Below are 23,181 nucleotides of genomic sequence, written 5' to 3'. Positions count from 1 at the left end.
GCTTCAGCCACCGCGGCAGAACCTTGGGGTCTAGGTTAAATGAAATGGGGATACCGGTGTATTTCCCCAATTCTTCCCCGAAGACCTCGGGGAATTCCTTAATCAGCATGTCCAGATATGGAGTGCTTTGGATTTGATCAATCCCCGTTATGCCAAGCCCCAGGGCTTCAAACCATTCCAACCCTAGCAAACTTGGCCGGGGACCTTTTACCACAATAAGTGGCAGCCTTTTATTGTATCATTTAAAAGACACCCTACAGCAGTATTTCCCTAGTACTGGAATGGGATTTCCTTGGAAATCCCTCAATTTTAATGGGCACGGTTCCAACCTCGCTTGGGAGAGAGTAGGTATAATCCTTTTCATCACTGCCCACGATATTATTGACACAGCCGATCCCGTGTCTACCTCCATCTGACAGGGTCTGCCCTCCAATTTAACTGAGAGGAATATTTTTCCTCTCGGGCTATGGATAATCTGGTCTACTTCAACCTCATCTCTGTCCTCAGTGACAGCAAAACAGGAATCCCGTTTCCTAAAATTCAAGCCCCTGCCCAATCTGAATGGTTTTCTGTACCCCTGACTGCTGCTGGGCGAGTTTCCTTCAAGGGTAGTTGCACAGGGTGCAGCTGCCCTACAGACTCTTGCTAAATGGCCCCTTTCCCCACATCGGAGGCAGGTAGTGTTTTTGAAACGGCACTCTGCTTTCTCATGCCTACCTCCACACCCTGGGCAATTAGTTTGGGACATGGCCTTACCCTGCCGACCTCTGGTTTGCCCCGCCTTCAAGCGATGTACTTCATCGTTTCTGATGGGGCCGTTGTCATCAATAATGTCTTCGTGATGCACATCGGCAGTCTTGTCCGTCACTTGTAGTTTGGAGAATCTCTGGATTTCCTCCATAGATTTTGTTGACAGTTCTACAGCTCTGGCTTCATCCAGAGCCGTCTGTAAATCTAGTTCCGGTTTGGCCATCAAGCGGTGCTGTATACTGAGGTGTCTAACACTCCCCACAATCTGGTCTGTAAGCGCCTCATCTAAATCTTTGAACTTACAATGGACTGCTGTGGCTCGTAAAGCAGCCACATAATCGTTAATAGTCTCTCCCTCATGCTGGAGCCGTCTGTAGAATGCAAATCTACGCATCGTCCGGGACAGAGCTGGGGCGTAGTGATTTTTTAACTTCGTCATTAACACGTCCCAGTTCACAGTGTGGACGGAGTGCGGAGCTACTAGAGTTTCCGCAAGATTAAACATCTCCGTACTACACAAATTTAGGAAGCACGACTTTTTCCGCTGTTCAGTTAGGTCGGTAAAGCTGTTGGCTTCTAAAAAACACTCAAATTGAGAAATATATGCGTCCCAAGTTTCTGTGGCCGTGTTAAAAGCGGCTAAGGTATTCATAGAAGCCATTTCTGAGGTAACTTCTCTCTTTGTCGACTAATCAGAGGCAGTCTTTGTAGTTAGTGACTCTCTCGACCTCTCGTTGAGTGATCTCCCTGAGGAAATTCAGTTCTTAGTGACTCAGCTCGTAGATTAGTGACTTTTCACAGCTCTGCCTGGGCTCCGTCTGGAAATCCTACCTTCGTTGCCAATGTTCTAGCTGGGGGAACGCGGGTGGACAAACGGAGGTGAGCCAGGATTTCAAGTTAACTAACAGTTTAATTCTAACAGGTTGCCAAACGTGGCACTTCACATTTTGCGCATCTCAGCTAACTGGCGACAGCTGAGCCCTGTTTGACAGTTCTTTATATATGCCGGCTGTCAAACAGGTAACCAATTAGGGACGAGTACAGCACCCCCTAGTGAAACGGGCCAGAGGGAAAACTATAGTACACAACATTTTCAATGGTCTTAGGAACCGAGACACCAATTTTATGGTTGGGGGTCACTACAACATGAGGAACTGTATTAAAGAGTCGTGGAATTGGGAAGGTTGAGAACCACTGTTCTAGAGGGTGGAGACCCATGACTTCTAGTCCTGCTTGAGACACAAAACCAACTGGGGGACCTCAGGGCTAAGAGACAGTCACTGTCTCTTAGCCCTGAGAAGAAGGCAAGGGCAAACCACTTCTGAAATCTTGCTAAGAAAACTGAAGGGACTAGTCCAGACAGTCTCCAGGAGTCAAAACTGACTTGAAGGCACAAATACACATATCTATTTCACCAGTTGGCTGAATCAATCAATTAAGTCCAAAACTAAGGGAATTCACCTCCAGACTACTTTAGCACCACAACGACAGTCATCGAAGGCCTCTTAAAAGCCTCATTAATTTAGTGAGCTGGAGGCTGCTACTATCACCTAACAAACTCAGTTATGTGCTCTTCCCCAAGGAGCTGCAATAATATATAGTAACTGGAAATCTGGCCTGGATCCTTGAGATTCCCTGCTTCAATACACGACGTCATTTTTTTAAAAAAAATGATCCTTTATGAAATTAGGAGGTTGTCTGGTGGGAGGATAACCAAACCCTTTCTTATGACTAATATTTTTTGCTTACAAATGTATACATTTTATTTTTCAATTGGAAAAGATATTTTTTTCATGCTTCTTCATGCCCCTTTTGGCTGATTTTTTAAATATATTTTAATGCAAAAGACGTGTTAATTTTGCCATGTTGCTTTATTAGAAATTAGAATGAGCAAATAAGCAAAATAATTGTAAGCAATGAAATAGTTGCAAGGACAAAGACAAAAATGAAAAGAAAACAAGTTCTAGGTAGGACATTATTTGAAGGGACTAAAAGTTAAGATTGATAAATATAAAAAGAAGAATATAAAGTTAATCTTAACTTTTAATCCCTTCAAATAATGTCCTACCTAGAACTTGTTTTCTTTTCATTTTTGTCTTTGTCCTTGCAACTATTTCATTGCTTACAATTATTTTGCTTATTCTAATTTCTAATAAAGCAACATGACGAAGATTAATGCATCTTTTGGTCTTAATGGTCTCTGGTATCCCTAAACAGATTTTTGCTGACCAGGATTGAACAATGAAGCTTTAAGGATTTGTTTTTAGATAAGAGATGGGATATGGAAAGAAAAGAGAAACTGATAAGTTACTAAAATTGTTTATACTTGTTATGAGGAAAAACATTTCTTTATAAGTTTATTTCTTTTTCTTTATTATATTTTATCTTTTCTTCCTTTTCTATTTTTTTCTTTTCTCGACTTTCTGTTTTTCCTTTTATTGGTATGTATGAATTCTTATCCTTGAATTGTAATATTTAATAAAATTAGCATAAAAATAATCTTATCTGAGCATGGTGTGTAGTGACCAGCTCTCGCTAACACACCGCCATTGTGTGATGTGAGGGTGGCAAAAAGTCACCCTCACGGACCAGCATTGACCTTCTGTTCTGAGGTAACCACGCTTATGGATGATCAATGACTGGAAGATGAGATTCCCTCGATGCCATTCCCCATCCCCATCATTATAAATTGATTTCTCCCACCACGTCAGCATTCTGGGAGAACCCAGATTGAATGAAAGGAAAATCTTCACCCCACACGAGTCTGGCTAATTACAGAAAGGAAACCAAATAAGAAAGTCGGGTCATTAGCTCAGCCCAGCTGAGGTGGGTGATAGATGGCAACTGGCCAATTGAAACAAAAATCAACTTTATGAGATGCACCAAAAGAAACTTCTTCAGCTGAAGAAGCTTCTTGGATGAGAAGCTAAACATCTTCAAAGAAAAACCAGAAAGTCCAGTTACCTCTTGAGAAAGCACCTTTGGGACAACCATGACCAGGATGACTCAGAATCTCCATAGACACCAAAATAAAGTTTCCACTCATGTAACAGTTTAAATGCAAAACAACAACAACACCTAACATACTTCTAATTAAACTAATTTTCCACCTGGCTGGAGATCACCCCTCTCTCACCACGCATGGAACTCGTCCTACACCAAACTTGACAGAACCCCCTTCTTTTCTTCTATTAGCTCTCTGGGCATATGAGGCTGGCTTGTTCTTCAAAGGGTCAGCTGTACCCCACCACAGAGGAAGAAACCGCTGTGCAGCATCTCTTTAGCATGTCCCTGAAAAGGTGCACCAGTCCCTGCAACTGTATCTCTGGGGGCTTGATAATGTAGAGCAGTCAGAGAATGTGAGGTACAACCAATCAGTGGTGGGTTCGGACCAGTTCGGCTGAACCGGTAGTGGTTTGGTGCCTGGGTTGCTGGAACAGGCAGTGACCCAGGCCTACCATGCCCCCAAACGGGATCCCCGGTCGGCGCTGTTGGTGCATCCATCTTGTTTTTCAGTTCTGTGCATGCGCAGAACAATTGTAATTGTACTGTGCATGTGCGCACGTGCGCAAAGCACACACACAAGCGAACCAGCAGTAGTGCCAGCCCCTGCAACCAATCCTGAAAACTTTCCTTAGCAAAGTCTTCTTACTACACCCGCCAGGATTGCTGTGGGTCTAAATAACACCAACATACATTAACTGTGTAGGAACAGGAGCCAAGATTGCCACACACTCACAGCTACTGAAATAAGCTCCCAGCTTGCAACAGGCCTTATCACTTCTGGCTTAACCCGATGCCCCCAAAATGGCACCCAGAGATAAGAAAAGAACACGGACCAGCCCTAACAATGTTACTGTGGGAACCATAAGTCTAACACAGCAGAAAAACAGATGAGGATTGACTCTTCTCTCCTCATTGCAGATGTTATATTCCTTTCCTCCCCGACATACGACCAGGGATTCCCTCTGTTGACAGCTAGCAACAGCCATGCCACGCCTTAGCCAATCAGGCGCGGCATGGCTGAAGGCGGGCTGTTCTGCTATCCTGATTGGTTCCTCTGCCTGACAGCTCTTCGTATAAATAGCTGTCAGGCAGAGGGACGGGCGATTCTCTCCTGTATTTGTTCTTGCTGTTATATTGAATAAAATCGTGTTGGACGTTCCTCAGCGTGTCAAGCCTCGTCTTTCCCCACTCCTCTTCACTGGCGACGAAGGTGGGATACCTCTGAGGCGACGAACCTGAAGGAACCCGACCACCTCGATCTGCCGCTTGAGTTTCCGCTCTCCGAGCCGTACAACTCTGAGCTGCTATGGCATCGCTTCCCCCGTTCGCTCCCTTCGGGACAGACGGAGAAGGATGGACCGGCTTTTTAGAGCGCTTCGAGTGCTTCCTTAGGGCCAATGGGAAGCGGGGTATTCCGATGGAGGAGAAATGCAGTTTCTTCCTCAGTAGTTGCGGAACCCCAATGTTTAACGCCGCCCGGGCATTGGCAGCCCCTCTGCCAGTCCACAAACTTGACTGGGACACTTTAATGGCCAAACTGAAAGGGCATTACGCCCCAACCCCGTCAAAGATAGCGCGACGATACGCGTTCCGCCAGTGTGTCCAGAAACCGCACGAAGATGTCAGCCAGTTCCTCCAGTCCCTGAGGACGACGGCCATTCCTTGCGAGTTCCTGGACCTGGAGGACAACCTGGTGGAGCAGTTCGTCAGCGGGGTCAAGGACCTCCGGCTGAAGAGGCGCCTCCTGGTCCGGCCAGAAATCACCTTGGCCGAAGCGGTCGCTGAGGCGCGGGCGGTGGAGTTGTCTGAGCAATCCACCGCAGAAATGGACCGCCACCAGCTGCCGAGCTATCCAGCCCGCACTTGCCTCATTGATCAGCTGGCGCCTTTGCCTAGCCCGGCTGAAGAAGAGGAAGAGCTCGTGGCCCGACTAGCAGAGCTGCAGAGACGCCGCAATCCGCGACCACCGCGCCAGACTACGGCAGCCTGCCTTGGCTGCGGGGGCAGCCACGACCGGTCAGCCTGCCCATTCCGGGCGTCCGTCTGCCGCCGGTGCTCCAAAAAGGGGCACCTGGCCCAGGTCTGCCGGGCTGTGCTGCCACCACCTCCACTCCAAGGAGCCTCTGGCCAGCAGACGACCACAGGACCGCAGCAGTCCCGCCGCCCGCCGCGCACAAGAGCCAGCTGCTACGCCGTGGAGCCAGGACCAGCAGCTGCCCCTGCTGAGGCAATCTACCAGGCCTCCGCAGGTGCGGACAGAATCAAGGCGTCAGTCCTCATTGAGGGCGCGCCTTGCGTAATGGAGGTGGACTCCAGCTCGTCCCGCTCCATAATTTCATGGGCTGACTTTAACGCACTCTGCCCCGGCGTTCTAAAACGCCAATTGACTGCCAGCCCCGTGGCCCTCAGGGACTATCAGGGGTCACTTATCCCAACCCTGGTTAGCTATTCAGTCAGGGTTGAATATGGGGGGTTTTCGGGATGCCTGCCCGTTCTGGTGGTCGAAAAGCCCCTCCCCGCATTGCTGGGGCTGGACTGGTTCCCCGCCCTGGGTCTCTCCATGCAAGGGGTGTATTCCCTCTCAGACACACCCCCTGACGTGGCTGCCGTCATCTCCGCCTACGCGGATGTGTTTGACGGACAGCTTGGGCTGTATAAGGGTACCCCCATCTCTCTCAACCTAGGTTGCTCCCATTAGGCTGAAGGCCCGCAGGGTGCCTTTTGCCTTGAGGGCCAAAGTTGATGAGGAGATTGACCGCTTGCTGGCGCACGGCGTATTGGAGCCTGTTGACTACTCACGTTGGGAGACCCCAATAGTGGTCCCCGTGAAGGCCGACGGCTCCATACGTCTCTGCACCGACTTTAAATCCACCATCAATTTGGCCCTTCAGGCAAACCCCTATCCAGTCCCTGTTGTACAGCACCTGCTCCACTCCCTGGGGCAGGGCTGTATTTTCGCGAAACTGGATATGGCGCAGGCCTACCAGCAGCTCCCGGTGGATGACGAAGCGGCGGCTGCGCAGACTATCGTCACCCACCGAGGGGCTTTCCGTTGCCGCCGCCTCCAATTCGGCGTTTCCGTGGCCCCGGGGATCTTCCAGAGCCTTATGGAGCGATTGCTCAATGGGCTCCCTGGCGTTGTACCCTATTTTGACGATGTCCTGATCGCTGCTTCCTGCCGCTCAGGACTCCTCGAAATATTAGGGAAGGTCCTCGACCGTTTTAGGGGCGCGGGTCTCAAATTAAAACGCAGCAAATGTTCATTTGCTGAGCCTAAAGTGGACTTCCTGGGCTTCTCCATAGATGCCCACAGGATCCACCCCACCCCTGCTAAAGTCGCAGCCATTAAGAACGCCCCCACCCCCACCTCTAAGGCGGAGCTGCAGTCGTTCTTAGGGCTTTTAAACTTTTACGCGCCATTTTTGCCGCACAAGGCGTCACTAGCCGATCCGCTGCATCAGTTGCTCGACCGATCCGCGGCCTGGCACTGGGACAGCCGCGAAGCGCATGCGTTCGCGGCTGTCAAAGACATGCTGACGTCAGAGGCAGTCCTAGTCCAATATAGTGACAGGATGCCCCTGACTCTAGCGTGTGACGCCTCCCCCGTGGGTTTGGGGGCTGTCCTGAGCCATGTCCTCCCCAACGGCTCGGAAGCCCCCATAGCTTTTTATTCCCGGACACTCTCTCCAGCAGAGAGGAACTACAGCCAGATCGACAAGGAGGCTCTGGCTGCTGTGTCCGGGGTTAAAAAGTTCCACGAGTACCTGTACGGACGGCATTTCACACTCTTCACTGACCACAAGCCGCTCCTTGGGCTTCTGGCCGGTGACCGTCCGACCCCTCCCATCCTGTCTCCCTGAATGACCCGTTGGGTGGAGTTCCTAGCGGCATACTCGTATGCCCTGGTCTACCGCCCTGGCAAGCAGTTGGGGCACGCTGATGCCCTCAGCCGCTGCCCCTTGCCCATCTCCAACCCACAGACAGTGCCTTGCCTGTCTGTTTTGGCCATTGCGGATCTGGCCTTGCCGCTCTCTGCGAGCGATGTGGCTGCAGCGTCCCAGGCCGACCCCACCCTCTCCCAGGTGATGGCTTGGGTCCTGCGAGGATGGCCTGGGGGGCTGGTGTCCAACGACTACTGCCCCTACAAGGCCAGGCAGCTAGAGCTGTCTCTCCACAGTGGGTGCCTCCTGTGGGGGGACAGGGTGGTCATTCCACCCACCCTGCGCGAACAGGTGCTGTCTCGCCTCCATGAGGGCCACCCAGGCATAGCGTGCATGAAGGCGCTTGCGCGCAGCTATGTTTGGTGGCCCCGTCTGGACGACGAGATTGCTACCTGGGTTGCCAGGTGCTCGACCTGCCAAGTCTCCCGTCCAGCGCCTCCGGCGGCCCCGCCGCGGGAGTGGGAGATTCCTCGCAGCCCATGGTCACGCCTCCACCTGGATTTCGCTGGGCCTTTCCGAGGCCAGGTCTTCCTGGTCGTGGTGGACGCTTACTCGCGCTGGGTGGAGCTCATCCTCATGACCTCCACCACAGCCGAGGCCACTGTCCGTGCACTAACGTGCCTGTTCGCCACCCATGGCTTGCCAGACGTCGTTGTGTCGGACAATGGGCCCCAGTTTGCGTCCACTGTCTTTCAGGAATTCCTGGCCTCCCAGGGCATCTGGCACGCCCCGGTAGCCCCCTATCATCCGGCCAGCAATGGCCGGGCGGAACGCGCTGTCCGCTCGGCCAAGGACGCCCTTGGACGGATGGACAAGGGCGACTGGCCCACGAGAGTGGCTGCATACCTCTTGGTTCAGCATTCCACCCCGTGCCCCCTTTCCGGAAAAACCCCTGCTGAGCTGCTGATGGGCCGGCGCCTGCTGACCACCTTAGATAGGTTGCACCCAACCTATTCTGAGGCTCAGCCGAGCAACCTGGGGCCCCCTTCCCGTTCGTTCCTCGAGGGCGATCTGGTTTGGGCAAGGGCCTTCTCGGGGGACATGAAGTGGGTGCCTGCCACCGTCACCTCTGTAACCGGCCCCTGCTCTTACAGGGTCTGGACCGCCGACGGTGCAGACTGGCGCCGCCACGTGGATCAGTTAAGGCGTCGCATTCCACTGGATCCAACCAACAACCCTGCAGGGTCGGCCTCTGCCATTCAACCGCAGGCCCTCGGGTTGGCGCCGCAACCGATCCCTCCGCCGTGGCCGTTGCCCGCTCCGCAAGACCTGCCAGCCGAGACTGGGCCCCGCGCCTTCCGCTGGCCACAGCCCTCCATCAATCCAGCCCCCGTTGGGCAACCAGTTCCAGCGTTGCACCCCGCCTTGGCCTTCCCTCAATCAGGCCAGACCTACCCTTCAAGTATTTCAAAATTCCCTGACTCAAGCCCGCCAGCGGCCACGCCACCCCGGCCCTGCCTACCTGCTCCGGAGTCTCCGCCTCCTCCTGGGATAGGCCTCCAAGATGGCGCCCGGAGCTCCACTCCCTCCCGGGAGGAGCTCCCACGGGCACCACCTCCTCCTCCGATGGTCTGCCCAATTCTGAGGCGTTCTGGGCGTGTCCGACGCCGCCCTACGTATCTTCGCGACTACGCATGCTCCTCTGTCGCGCATGCGTCCTCGCTGGGGGGGAAGGAGTGTTATATTCCTTTCCTCCCCGACATATGACCGGGGATTCCCTCTGTTGACAGCTAGCAACAGCCATGCCGCGCCTTAGCCAATCAGGCGCGGCATGGCTGAAGGCGGGCTGTTCTGCTATCCTGATTGGTTCCTCTGCCTGACAGCTCTTCGTATAAATAGCTGTCAGGCAGAGGGACGGGCGATTCTCTCCTGTATTTGTTCTTGCTGTTATACTGAATAAAATCGTGTTGGACGTTCCTCAGCGTGTCAAGCCTCGTCTTTCCCCACTCCTCTTCAGCAGAGGCAACTAAAAGTGTAAGTAATGGATCCATGGTGCCAGAACACTCTTCTGGGGTGGTTTTAAGCGCTCCGAAGGCTTCAGGGACTGTCCGAGGCTTCCCTGATGCCTTCGGAGCGCTTAAAACCACCCTCCGAGCAACCTGGAAGTCACTTCCGGTTTGCTCGGAGAGTGGTTTTAAGCGCTCCGAAGGCTTCAGGGACCGTCCGAGGCTTCCGTGATGCATTCGGAGCGCTTAAAACGACCCTCCAAGCAACCCGGAAGTCACTTCCAGTTTGCTCGGAGGGTGGTTTTAAGCGCTCCGAAGGCTTCAGGGAAGCCTCCGGACAGTCCCTGAAGCCTCCGGAGAGCCTCCGGGGGGTCGGGGGAGGCTCTTTTCGTGCGTTGTGCGTGCATGCACACTGGTGGGTCGCGCGTTGCATTATGGGTGCGGCACGCCCGCACTCGACCCCCCTGCGCTGCCCCCACTTGTGGCACATGAGCCAAAAAAGGTTCGCCATCACTGGGCTACCTTGTCACTTCTCCAAAGACTTGCCAAACCATCCTCTCGAGCAAGGAGATTAACTGTGGGGTTAACTCCCCACTGAATCTAAGGCTTCTGCTCAAAAGTACACTAGCCCACATTTTGAAGTAGAAACATGAACAGAGAAATAAATATTAGTTAATTAGTTAGATTTTAACACCCCCCTTTATTACTTTATAAGTAACTCAAGTTGGCAAATATACATAATACTCCTTCCTTCTATTACCCCACAATAATCACCCTGTGGGGTGGGGTGGACTGAAATAAGACAGAGTAGCCCAAAATCACCCAGGTGGCTTTCATGCCTAAATCAGGACTAGGCATGTCTCCCACTTTCTAGCATAGCACCTTAAACACTACACCAAACTGATCAAGAGGCAAAAGTCTGTTTTTAGGTAATTCTTGGTGATTATTCTTCTTTATGGTAGAGATAATATGTTACCATTTGAGATGATAAAGGATGATTGGAACTTGTTCAATGACAGGAGAGTTTTCAACCTCTCCTCAGTCACATGGCAGGCTGGCTCAAAAAATGAGAATATGGATAATATAATATATTCTTTTATTTAATTTGTGCTATTTTCTAAAAAAAGCTGGCGTTCACTTTTCATTTGTTAATTAATAACGCAAGGAATACAGTGGCGGTGTTTAGTGATCATATGACGTTATTTAGAATATTTAGGAACCTAAGAGAGTCAGCAAAGAAAGCAAAAGGGGAGGGTGGGTATTAAAATAATAAATATTTTTTAATTATTAATTTAACAATGGTTCACTAATGAATATGGGAGTATGAAAAGCTTACTGCTTGTTCCATATTATTAAAATCTAGGGTTAAGGAAACAGCAGAGATGGATTCCTACCACTTCGGTGGAACCGATACTACTAGTGGTAACTGGGTCGCTGAACAGGTAGGGATAGCATACTCGCCATGCACCCGAACCGGTTCCCCAGTCACCGTGACAGCTTTTTTTGACCTTTTAAAATGTTCTGCGCATGCACAGACCTATTTAAAAGCAACTGCGCACGCACAAGCGAAGAGAGCGTGCAGGCGCAAAATTGCGCATGCACCAAACCGGCAGGAATGCCGGTAGAAACCCACCCCTGGGTTTCTACCGGCAAAGGACAAATTCAAGCAGTCAAATGGTCAAACTTGCTTCTCAAGCTTATCATGATAGTGAACAACTTTGATAGCTTTGTAACTCAGATGAATAGGAGATAAAACTTAACTAGTTCAATTCAGAGTGATCCTTGTTACTTCCATTGCAGAGTGCACTTGTAAACAGACTTTCAATTCAAGAACCAGCCCAAGACCTCCCAAAGTGACCACTTGCAGCTAACTAGTGATGGAGTACATAGCACTTATTAACATGGATAAAATATTTAATAAAGAGCCAAAAGCTAGCTAGCCAGCTGGGAGCATAATGATAGGAGCTCCATTTATTATTTTAGATCAGAAATGTATTAACTTTTCTACAATAAAGTTGTGTTTTGTTGTAGGATCATGTTGCAATGCAAGCAACTCAGTTTTATTTCTTACAGCCATACGGGTGCTACTAGGATATAAAACACAGAAATGTGCAAACTTACAACCTTTTTTCTCATTGGGGTTGGAAAACATTTTTTTTTAATTTTGCTGTAAGATCAAAATTGTAGACTCAACTGTAAAGAATTAGGGGGAAGAGATAAATTTTAGTGCTTCCTAATGAAAGTACTTTGCATAGCTTTCTAAAAGATGTCTCCTGAAGAGCATTAAGATTATAACATGAATAGTTAGGCATACTAATTTTTCAAGATCACAGATGATACGGCTCGGAATTCCAGAGGATGAGAAACATGAGCATACTTTGGGGGTTTTCTAGAGTGAGAATGAGAATGATGCTTTGGAATAATCCAGCAACACTGTTATGTTCCTTTATTTATTTCCTGTTGTATATATGCTATTTTCTTGATACTGGATCCCCCCCCCCCCCCTCTACATGGGAATTAAGTAGGATTTTGGACCAGTAAGTTATTATGAAGCAGTTCATAATATGGTATGTCTCTAGACTGGAGAAATGTATGTTACAAAACTGGATGCAGCCTGTTTTGTACATATAGCAATGGGTAAATAGCTTTTTTTTAAAGTAAATGGCAAGTTCAAAAGGATTTACAGACTTTGGGAGAGGAAGACTTTAATACCTTACATCCTGCTAGGTTTCTGATCAAGATTGAAGACACTACACCCTGCTATTGGAATTGAGGGCAGAGAGTATATATATATATACCTTCTTTTCTGAATACAAATAATGGGTCTGGCCAAAAAGACTGATCTGTAAATAGATCACAACAAGGGCAAAATACCACCATGTCAAGGTGGCAGATTAGATTGGTCCCCTTTGCTTCTAATTTATACATTAAAGAAACATTCACACATTTAGTATTGATATCAATGCCATACTTCCTAATTCAGGGGTTTAAAAAAGTGCAGAAGCAAAACGGTGATAGCTGAACAAGTAGTTTTGTAGAATGTTCCCCATTCAATCCTTAGCATCTTCACTTGGATCTAGGAAAAATCTAGACCTGAGACCTGGAGAAAGAATGCTACATAGATCACCTTAAATTAAATAGATCAGGGGCTAGACTCAGTTATAAGGCAAAAATCACTTTCCTACAGAAGTGCAATACCTGCAAGATTTAAAATCAGCATGGAGCCTGAAGTTCATCTTGAAGTCATCACTGTTAGATCCAGGAAGTAGATGTGATGCCACAACATGCCTCTGGAGCATACCAGTGTACAAAACAGCTTATTGATTGCTATCTGCACTTCCTTCAGCTTCTGGTTGGTTAGGGAACAAACTAGCATGCTTGTGTGCCTCTGTATAGCTCTGTTTCTTGTTGCTTTGACAACAAAGCACGGCAAGGGCAGAAGAAGGATAAGGATAAAGTGAGGCGACAAATGATGGCTTCCACAGCAGATCAGAAGTGGAATTTTATAGATCACAGTCAAAGGGGGAAGGACACCACTCTTGAAAAGAGGCTTCAATATTTGCATCTGCCGAAGCCCTTCTTCTCTGAGGTATCCAATTAGCATTCCAAGCTACGGAGCTGTTTTTGTCCATGGTAATCAATTTTCAAGAATTACATAGAAACAGCCAAGTTATTATTAATGTATGGACTGGTGTTTCTATGGGATTTGTGGTTGAGTCTTTTCATATATGCTTATTTCTGCATGGGTAATTTTAAAAGTGTTGGACAGCAATGTATTTGCACATAGGCATACTACTCCCTCCTAGCAAGAGAGGAAATATTGCCTGGATTTTCGTATGAGCAAACACATGCCCTGCTTTTTGAACAGTGGTCAAAGAAAGTAGAAGCCCAGCAGTAGTAAGGATGCTTTGGAAGATGAGAAACAATGAGGACTGGAGATGTTGCTGAATTACATCTTCCAGGAGGTCTACTCAGTATGGCCACAAATGAGGTTGCTTTCTAATTATCCAGCAATAGTTAGAAGTTCACCAGTTCCCCAATCTGGATAAAGAAGGCTAATTTGAATTTATGCTGGTTCCATCATTTGACTGTAAATTTTCATGGATTATGTTCTGGAACAATAAAATACAGGTTATGGCCTTCAGGATAATAATCTTTCAGATACTTGAAAAATGCTACTATCCTCCCCATCTTCACATAGTCATTTTCAACATTTTATAAATATCTACCATCCTTAATCTTTTATTGCAGAAGGTTGCCGCCAGTTCCCAGGTCATTTTTCTTGCCCCTCTCTGGACCTATGTGAGTCTGAATATTTTTCAAATGTGATACTCAGAATAAAGAACAGTATTCAAAGTAAGGTCTGATCCATGCAGAAAAGAATGAAACTGTTCTTATTCAACACAGGTGTCAAACTCGGCGTCACGTTGCAGTCACATGAAGTTTCATAACATTTCCCCATTCGTGGACCAGGGGTGGGCGTGGCCTATGTGTGACACATCCTGCCCATAGGTTGCTAATTTGACTCCCCTGCTATACATGATTCAGAAATTGATCAGATCCAGATATTGTGTTTGTTTGTTGGAATATCTACTTGTTATGGCAAAAGTTTTTCAACCACAACAGCTAGGGATGAGCAAGAAATACAGAGCTATTATTTGTTAAGAGCAGCCAAAGACTCAGTGTAGAACAAATCAGCAAGAATATTTACTGCTATGTATTAAATAATATCTTCATCCTGCCTGATCAGTATTGTCAAAAACCTAAAAACCACAGTCATATTTGTAGACCTGCTGTAGCTGCAGCACACAACGCAGTTTGGAAGTACAGTTGTTATACAGACTGTGCATATTAACTCTTGAAAAAAATCTGTTGACTAATTAATAACATGCTGAGTGATAGTCCTGTATAATGGGGGACAACATAAGTAAGGTAAGACAATTAAACAACAGCTTCCCACAAGGCTCTGTAACAGCAGATACATCCGTTTTTTTTTCCTTCGAGGAGCTGGGGTGGGCGTGGCCTACCCGTGACACATCAGGTCTGCATGCCATCAATTTGACACCTCTGACCTACACTATTCAATTTATACATATCAGCTATGCTGGCAACAAGAGAATGCAAATTTGGATATGCTGATGACTTGGCCACAGCAGCACAAGAAAAGCACATGGAGGTGGCAGACAGTCTCCTGTCCAAAGATCTTAAATCTTGGAGAAATTCTTCATTGACTGGAGGCTTACTCCTAGCACCAGCAAAATGGTATCTATGTGGTTCCACCTCAGTGATGGGTTTCAAAAAATTTTAGAACCTCTTCTGTAGGTGTGGCCTGTTTTGTGGGAGTGGCTTGGCAGTCATGTGACCAGGTGGGAGTGGCTTGGTGGTCATGTGACCAGGTGGGAGTGGCTTGGCAGTCATGTGACCGGGTGGGAGTGGCTTGCCAGCCATGTGACCGGGTGGGGGTGGCCAACTTGTAAAATGTGGTGAAACTCACTTAACAACGCTCTTGCTTAGCAACCAAAATGTTGGCTCAGAAACTCTGGCATTTGAAGCACGCAAGTTTTAAAGCTGTCAAGTTACAAGAGCCTTGCACCCCTAACCCTTTAGAAAAAAAAACCAGGGGTGTTCAAACTTGACAGCTTTAAGACTTGGGGACTTCAACTCCCAGAATTCCTCAACTAGCATGGCTGGTTGAGGAATTCTGGGAGTTGAAGTTTGTACATCTTAAAGTTGCCAAGGTTGAGAAACACTGCTCTAGAGGTAGCCACTTTAACTGTGAATGTTTGGAGATCGGAGGGATTAGGAGGGGTAACTCCTCTGCTAACCCCTCAATCTACTCTTACAAAAGCCTCCAGGTTAAGATAACCTTTGTTGTCATGTCTTTACGGTGAGCACACTGGCTGGCATCTATTAAGATGAAATGGTGTTATTTGCTCTCAAGAGAAAGTATACATCTACTTTGAAAGAGCCAAAACCAAGGTCATTTCCACGTTGCTTAAGAATGAACACACTAATTGTGGAGCCTGATGAAAGAAGCCACGCATGCAGGTAAACAAGAAAGAGAGGAGTTAATGAAGACAGGGAGAAGGCGCAGCCACCAGAACTGAGAAACGGGGAAGGTGGCGATGGATATAAACAAAAGAAAAGGATTTTAGTTGCAGTTCATCTTTTCTTCTGAGCCCTCAAGGGGCTTCCATCAAGCAACGCCAAGGGGGTGTCCTAAAGATAGGAAATCGACACTTTCTGCTTGACCCTCGTCATTCACACATCCACGCAGCCCGCGGTCACTTCCAGGAGGCTGTGCCCAAGCGAGCCAGAAGGAAAAGCCGCATCTACCCCTAGGCACCCTCAACTCCCACCCACCCCCATTCCCCCCGAGGTTTTTGTACCTGCCGCCCCAAGGAAAAACTTTCAGCTCCGGTGAAGCGGCAGCGGGGCTCTCTCCTGTCCAGGCTCTTCCCTCTTGCTCTTCATCTTGATGACATTGCCGCAGCTGCTGGACGCAGACAGACAGAGGTAGCCAGAAAGGCACCGAGTCGGTCTGGGCGGGCGAAAGAGTGAGCGAGCGATGGAGGATCAGGCAGCCTGATCCACCTTCGCTCACTTGCTCACCGGGAAGTGTGGAGAAGAGTGCGAAGTCCAGCGGAGGCAGGAAGGTTCTCGGCACTCTGAGAAGCCTGGGGAGTGCTGAGAACCTTCCTGCCTCTGCTGGACTTTGCACTCTTCTCCGTGCGCTCCTTACAACTGCAATAGATGTCTAGAAGCGGCTTTTGGGGCTTGGCTTCCAGCCTACAGTAGCTTCCCCCCGCCACCGCCATGCCCCTTTTGGCCACGTGGCATATGCCAGCCCACGGCTTTCGCTAGCCTCCCGCCACCACCCCGCCCCTTTTGGACACGGACTGGCGTACACTAGCTTCCCACTGCCACCGCCGCCCTTTCAGCCATGTGGCATGCGCCAGCCTGTGGCTTTTGCTAGTCTCCCGCTGCCGCGCCCCTTTCAGCTACGCAGCATATGCCAGCCTGCGGCCTGAAGACCTTCCCTCGCGCAAGCCGCTGGCTGGCGTACCCTAGCCTCCCACCGCTGGCCCCGCTCCCCCTCGTGCTAAGGTTGCTTCCCTGAGGAAAGCAGCAAGCTGCTGGAAGGCAAAACGAAGCAAAGGGAGGACCCGATCACCAAGTGTGATGTGACAGCTGCTCGGGAATGAGAAAGAGAAATGTTGACCGTTGGCGCCACGCTTTTACTGTAAGCGGGTGTTAGAGGCAGGTTGGTCGACTGCAGCCCGCTCACTGATTGGCTGGACTCCAGCCAATCAATGAGCCGCATGCTAGGCTAGTTTAGTGCGGACGGGCGGGGGAGCGAGCAAACTGCAATGGAACGGGCGGGGCGAGCGAACAGGCGACTTCCAGGTCTACTGGTGGAACCTCTTCTGACCGGTACAGTAGATTTGTGGAAGCTCTTCTACCGAACCGGTTAGAACTGACAGAAACCCACCCCTGTTCCACCTCAACAGCAAACTAGCATATGAAATCCCAAAGGTCTACTTAAACAACTTATTCCCCTATAAGCTCCATCCAAAGTACCTTGGAATAACAGTGGACCAAACTCTTTCCTATAAGATACATCCAGACAAAAATGGATACAAATGGCAAAAATCAATACAAGGAACAACATACTCCAGAAATTATGTGGAACTAAATGGGGAACCTCAGCTGCCACCCTCAGGGCATCAGCACTAGAGCTGCTCTACTTTGCAACACTGTGCCCCTGAATGGCTTAACAGCTGCCATACTAGTAAGTTAGATGTCAGACTTAACAATACCACTCCAACTTACTGACTTCCTGTTCTGCACCATACAACACCATCGGCTTTATGAAGGCAAGAGGCAGTAGTGACAATACAGAAAAATCACTCCTATCAATGCACACCGAGCTTCCTCATTTATCAGCCAGAAGACTCAAATCCCATTGGCACTTTCACAACATCTGCCGACAACTTTAACATCGACTTTCTATGGAAAGTCAAATGGGTCATTGAACACCCAGACATAGGGAGACATATAAATGACCCCACAAAAATTGCGCCAAGCTTAGAACGATCACACAAACAATGGACAATCCTGAATAGGAATCGCACCTCACACGGTTTCTGCCAGGACTCACTATATAAAGGGGCATAGTTTCCTCCCTTTAGGGTGACTGCAGGGTCCCGCATCAAACTGTAGATCACATCCTGACTAGATGTAAGCTGAGGGCATCAACTGGTCCAGTGTCTGATTTTTTTAATATATAAACAATGCTGCGCTTCAGATGCCTAGACATCGGTATTTGAACACAGATCTTTTTAACATTTATATTTTATTGTCTTTTATTAATCTAGATGAATTATTAATATATATATATATTGTTAGTCCATGTATGATATGCCATATGCTAAATCAATAAATATTGCCAAAATATATTTTTACTATTTTATTTACTTTTTTATTACAAAGAATTCCTTAAGACGACCAGTCTCAACTCTTCAAAATCCATTTTAAAACAGACATTGATCTTGGCTTTCTTGACTATTTTCTAATCTATTCCAGCTATGAGGGCAGGACTGACTGAACCAAAAGTGGTTTAGCAGAGGAATAGAGCTGAAAATCCTACCCCTCTTCTTCCTGCCATATTTGCTGCCTTGAAATGGCATTTTCCTACCCAAGGAAACAAGAGATTTCTTAGAAGCGCTTATAGTGTTCAGCTTGCATAAATCACCATCCTATGACTGATCCTGCATGACAACTCAAAGGGTAAATTTGTCGTGTATTCCTACCAATGAGAACTTACTTTGTTCTCCACAGGTATTCCTTGATTTACAACATTTCATTTAGTTACCGTTCAAAGTTACAACGGCACTGAAAAAAAAGTGAGTTATAACCATTTTTCAAACTTACGACTGCTGCGCCATCCTCACGGACATGTAAGCAAAATCTGGACCTTTGGCAACTGGTTCATATTTATGACAGTGGCACTACCCCAGGTCACATGATCACCTTTTGTGACATTCTGGCAAGTCAAGTCAAGGGGAAAACCAGATTCACTTAACAGCTGTGTCATTAACTTGCGGTAACAACTGCAGTGATTCACTTAACAACTGTGGCAAGAAAGGTGGTAAAAGGAGTCAAAATTCACTTAACTAATGTTTTGCTTAGCAACAGAAATTTTGGGCTCAATTGTGGTCGTAAGTCGACGACTACCTATATTCTATTATCATTTGCCAAGAGGCAGAAACAACACACTAAATCCAACAATGCAGACTGTGAATATTAGGAACAAGAGCAGCCTTGTATCTCAGAAATAGTCCAAAGAAACTATGCAACTTTTCATGCTGGGTTTGAATCTGGAACTTCTGTCCAAACCCTCTCTCCTGATGATGTGGGGAAGTGAGGGGCAAGGTGAGAATAGGTATCCGGCATAGGTGAGTTCCTACTGGTTTGGCTGAATAAGTAGTAACTTGGCCTGCCACGCCACCGAACTGGTTCTGTTGCCATCTTGTTTTTAGCTTCTGCGCATGCACAGAAGCGTTTTTTAGTATTGTGCATGAGCGTGCATAGCATGCATCAATGGCGTGCATAGCGCACATCAACCATGTGCACAGTGTGTCCCTGAGCGAACCAGCAGTAGAAGCAGCCGGAACCCACCCCTGACCCGCTTTCATTGGATTTCATTGGATTCTGGTACAGAACGAAGAATCAATGCTGTGGCAGGCAAATGTATCTTGAAAACAACATTTAAAATACTGTTTGACATGATACTGTACATTAAGTATTATTATTTGAATACCCCAAATGTTTTTTCCCCATTAACCAAAAGTAGTTGAAGTTAAATTTTGATGGGAAATCAATAAAATCTTCTATGTACTTTAAATGTTACACCCAGATCCATTTACAATATTAATTAAGACAATAATTCATTGGGATGCCTGCACTTTTTAAAATATACAGCTATTCACTAATGTGTCAATCTTAAAATGCCTTAAAGTGCCAAAATACATAAAATAAAAAGCACTCAAATGCAACCCCCTATCCAGTAATAGTTGTGGTTTTTTTGCATTACTTCTTGTATCTTAATAAAAGCTGGTGTACGCTACAACTAGCAGTTTTTGCATAGTTTACAATATTTACAATATAAACTATGCATCTTTGCTCAGTAAATACACCCCATTAAGTGCTCTGGAGTTTACAGTCAGGTGACTCTATAAAAGAGAATAGTTTTAGTAAGGCCAATCTAAATGACCCAAGAAAATAGGTTTTTTTTTTAAAAAGTAAAAATATGAAAAAATAGCTCAGATTTCTGAATCTCCTGACAAGGCAGTTTTTGCTTTTTCAGCTATTGTCAACAAACTGTGAAACAAGAGGAGAATAAAAAAGAAGGGAAAGACCAGCTGTGCCTAAGGCCTCCAGGTTGCTGTGTTAGCAATCGATTTATATTTATTCCCCACTAGTAATTTCCCTATAATTTAGCACTAATTTCTGTGAAAAATAAAAACATATGCAAGCAGAGGTGGGGTGCTTCAAATGAATAGCTCACCACTTAAAAGGCATCAGGCAGCAATTTGAACTTTTCGTCCTTAAAGGAATGTTGGTGAAATTCTAAACAGGCTTACAGAGGAGATGGGAAAGTTTTATGAGGAATATCAAACTGTTTGGGAGTGTCTCTCTCCAAATAAAGCGGGGTAGTTGTGCAACAAAAATTGATCTATAATATCCAGACTAGCCATTTGTCTAACATGCAGCAAAGAGCTTTAGGAATGGTTAAGATTTGGGCCAAGGCTGACCACTTTTTTTTAATGGACACAATGACTCTACACCTCTCCTTATGCAGTTTTCCACAAATACCTGCCTCATTTTCTGGAAATTGCCATTCTTCTCCACATTCCTCAGCACAGCAGCCTCAGCTAATGGTTCAGCTCCCAGGAAGGATTTATTTCGAGGCTGGGAGAAGGTACTTATTACAGATTCTGAAATACCCAACGTTAACTTAGTTCATTTACAATAGCTAAATGAACATTAGTGCTAGTTCTAAATGACTTTCAGTTGCCTGGCTCATTGCTTTACTCACCTTCAGTTCTCCATCAGACTCAGCCAAACTTACTTTTCCTGCACCTATCATCTGACTAGTAATATTTCATTACAGAAGAAGCTTTTCCAGTATAATAGCCAGGCTGTCTGACTGCTAAGAAATGACATCATCAAGAAATGACTGGCAGATTTTCTTAAAGAGTACTCAGGTATCCTAGAATGATTACCGGTCTTTTCTGGAGCTCACCAGCTGAGTAAAAGAGCACAAGATGGACTTCATGTCACCATTTTCCCTAAATGGATATCTGTGTATCAGTGGTGGGTTTCAATTTTGTTTACTACCGGTTCGCTCGTGCACACACTTGCACTAGCAATGCTTCTACGCATACACATGCATGGGCGGAGCCTCCCATCACAGGCACTACTAGTTCGCCCGATCCAGGCCGATCCAGGAGCAACCCACCACTGCTGTATATATGTAACGCCTCTACCATAGGACCTTGCAACAAAATATTTCCTATTTCTGATTTGAACTGCAGGAAGACCATGGTGCCTTCCAATGAATTCACTGAAATTCCTGTACTGCTTTTGGCATATTCCAGGTCCCTTCAGCTAGGGAGTGTTTTGTGATGGGGCCTCGAACAAGAGACTCATTTCTGTTGTGTCTTCCATTTTATGGAACAACAACTCTCTAGAGATCAGATTGGCCCTTTCTGTAAGGCCTTCAAGATGTATTTTACCATTCTGCATGGGAAACCAGGAGTGTGGTACAGCCTGCGCAATGGCTGTGTTGAGAGATGTGAGAATACCTTGGCTTATAGGTTCTGCAATATCGAGCTACATAAATTGAAATAAATAAATAACATCTGCAAGGGTACTTAGCAGAATATGAAATGCTGCTTGAGGAACGTATAATGGCATATATAATTTATGTCCCGTTTTCTCGCATGTGCCTTTTAGGTATAGCTTGTAGAGGAATATGTTGCTAGTGTTCAGAGTAGATAACATAAGGAAATACTTTGTGTTAATTTTTTTTTTAAAAAGTATTCACATACAGTACATATCTTCCCCATCCATGGGTTTATATCTATGGTCCCCTACCCCCGCACCCCATTTTGTCCCCAGTGCATATGTTTGCAATTTTTAATAGACAAGGAATTTTGGCAGCTTATCACTACCTCTTATTTAGCTGATACATTGCAGGTTGGAATTCAGCAGCTGCAAATTCTGATGAAGGATGCAGCCAGTCAGTATGTGCAAACTTTTCACATTACCAGTTAAGGTGCACCTGCACCTAAATTTCTGCCTGTAGTTCATTTGATAAAAACACAAGAATCTAAGTCATAAAGATATGGTAAGTCAAAACAAAAGTGGAAAGGGGGGGGGGTCTCTTCACAGAATCACTTTCAACGCATACTGATTGCATTTTAACTGTAGGGGAAATATTCCAAGAAATTTTTCAGCAAGAGTAACACAATACTCTATCATTCTTTTAGGTTAAAAATCAAAAGCAGTATACAGGTAGTCAACTCACAACAGTTCATTTTAGTGACCATATGTTACAACGTATGTGAAAAAAGTGACTTATGACCATTTTTCATACTTACAACTATTGCATCATCCCCAAGGTCATGTGATCAAAATTCAGATGCTTGGCAATTGATTCATATTTATGAGGGTTTCAATGTCCCGGGGTAATGTGATCAGCTTTTGCAACCTTCTGACAAACATAGTCAATGGGGAGCCAGATTTATTTAACAACCGTTAAGTGAATCGCTGCAAGTCAGCCTCTATTTCGCTGTTTGCTTTCGGCTGCCACTGAAACGGGGAGGGGGGGACTGATATTTGGGAGGGGAAGTTTTAGTACAGGAGAGATTGTAGAGTGGGAGTTTTGGTCTCACCGTTACTGCGCATGCTGGAGATTAGCGCTTGGTGTCGCTCAAGGCCAACTGTCCACATACCTACCTGATGATGCTCCTTGAAGATGGAACTCACATGACTCCTAAGGGATTTACAGATTGTACAGTGGGATGAGAGTAACCAGGGGGAGGGGGTTGGTCACATATTGATATGTATGATTTCGCGCGCTTTTGCCTCAGATCTTGCATTGCTTAGCTGCTATCTTTTCATAACCAGTAAAAGTACTCTTAATTCTGCAAAATGGAGTTAAGTGGTTTCTTTCTTGGTTACTGAGGGAGGCCAGCTTAACAACTGTGGGAAGAAAGGTCCTAAAATATGGCAAAACTCACTTAAGTGTCTCACTTCACAACAGAAATGTGGGGCTCAAATGTACCGTGGACTACCTGTATTTCTAATTGTGCACTTCTACTTGCAAGAAGTTGAACTTCAGAGTACAGAGACATTAACAGTGCTTAAAAAAAATAGCATGCCTAGTTTGAATACCTAATAGAAAGCAATGGATGACAAAGCAATATTGAATTGTTGCTCATTGATGCCATCAACTCTATTCTGGAGGA

General features: G+C 46.6%; 1 protein-coding gene across 2 annotated transcripts in view; it reads right to left on the bottom strand.

Annotated features, from left to right (window-relative positions):
• The window catches only part of LOC309383948 (sodium channel protein type 2 subunit alpha), a 91,514-nt gene extending 70,657 nt beyond the window's left edge, over positions 1-20,857 (bottom strand). For both annotated transcript variants that reach the window (XM_081937035.1, XM_081937036.1), the window contains exon 1: positions 20,745-20,857. The gene's annotated coding sequence lies outside the window, so the exon portion shown is untranslated. The remainder of the gene's footprint in view (positions 1-20,744) is intronic.
• Between the last annotated feature and the right edge of the window lie 2,324 nt (positions 20,858-23,181).

Source organism: Natrix helvetica (genome assembly GCF_964273705.1).
Source record: "Natrix helvetica genome assembly, chromosome: 1".
In the NCBI taxonomy this organism is placed as follows: Eukaryota; Metazoa; Chordata; class Lepidosauria; order Squamata; family Natricidae; genus Natrix; species Natrix helvetica.
Note: the sequence above shows the minus strand (reverse complement) of the source record. Positions and strands in the feature narration are given on the sequence as shown.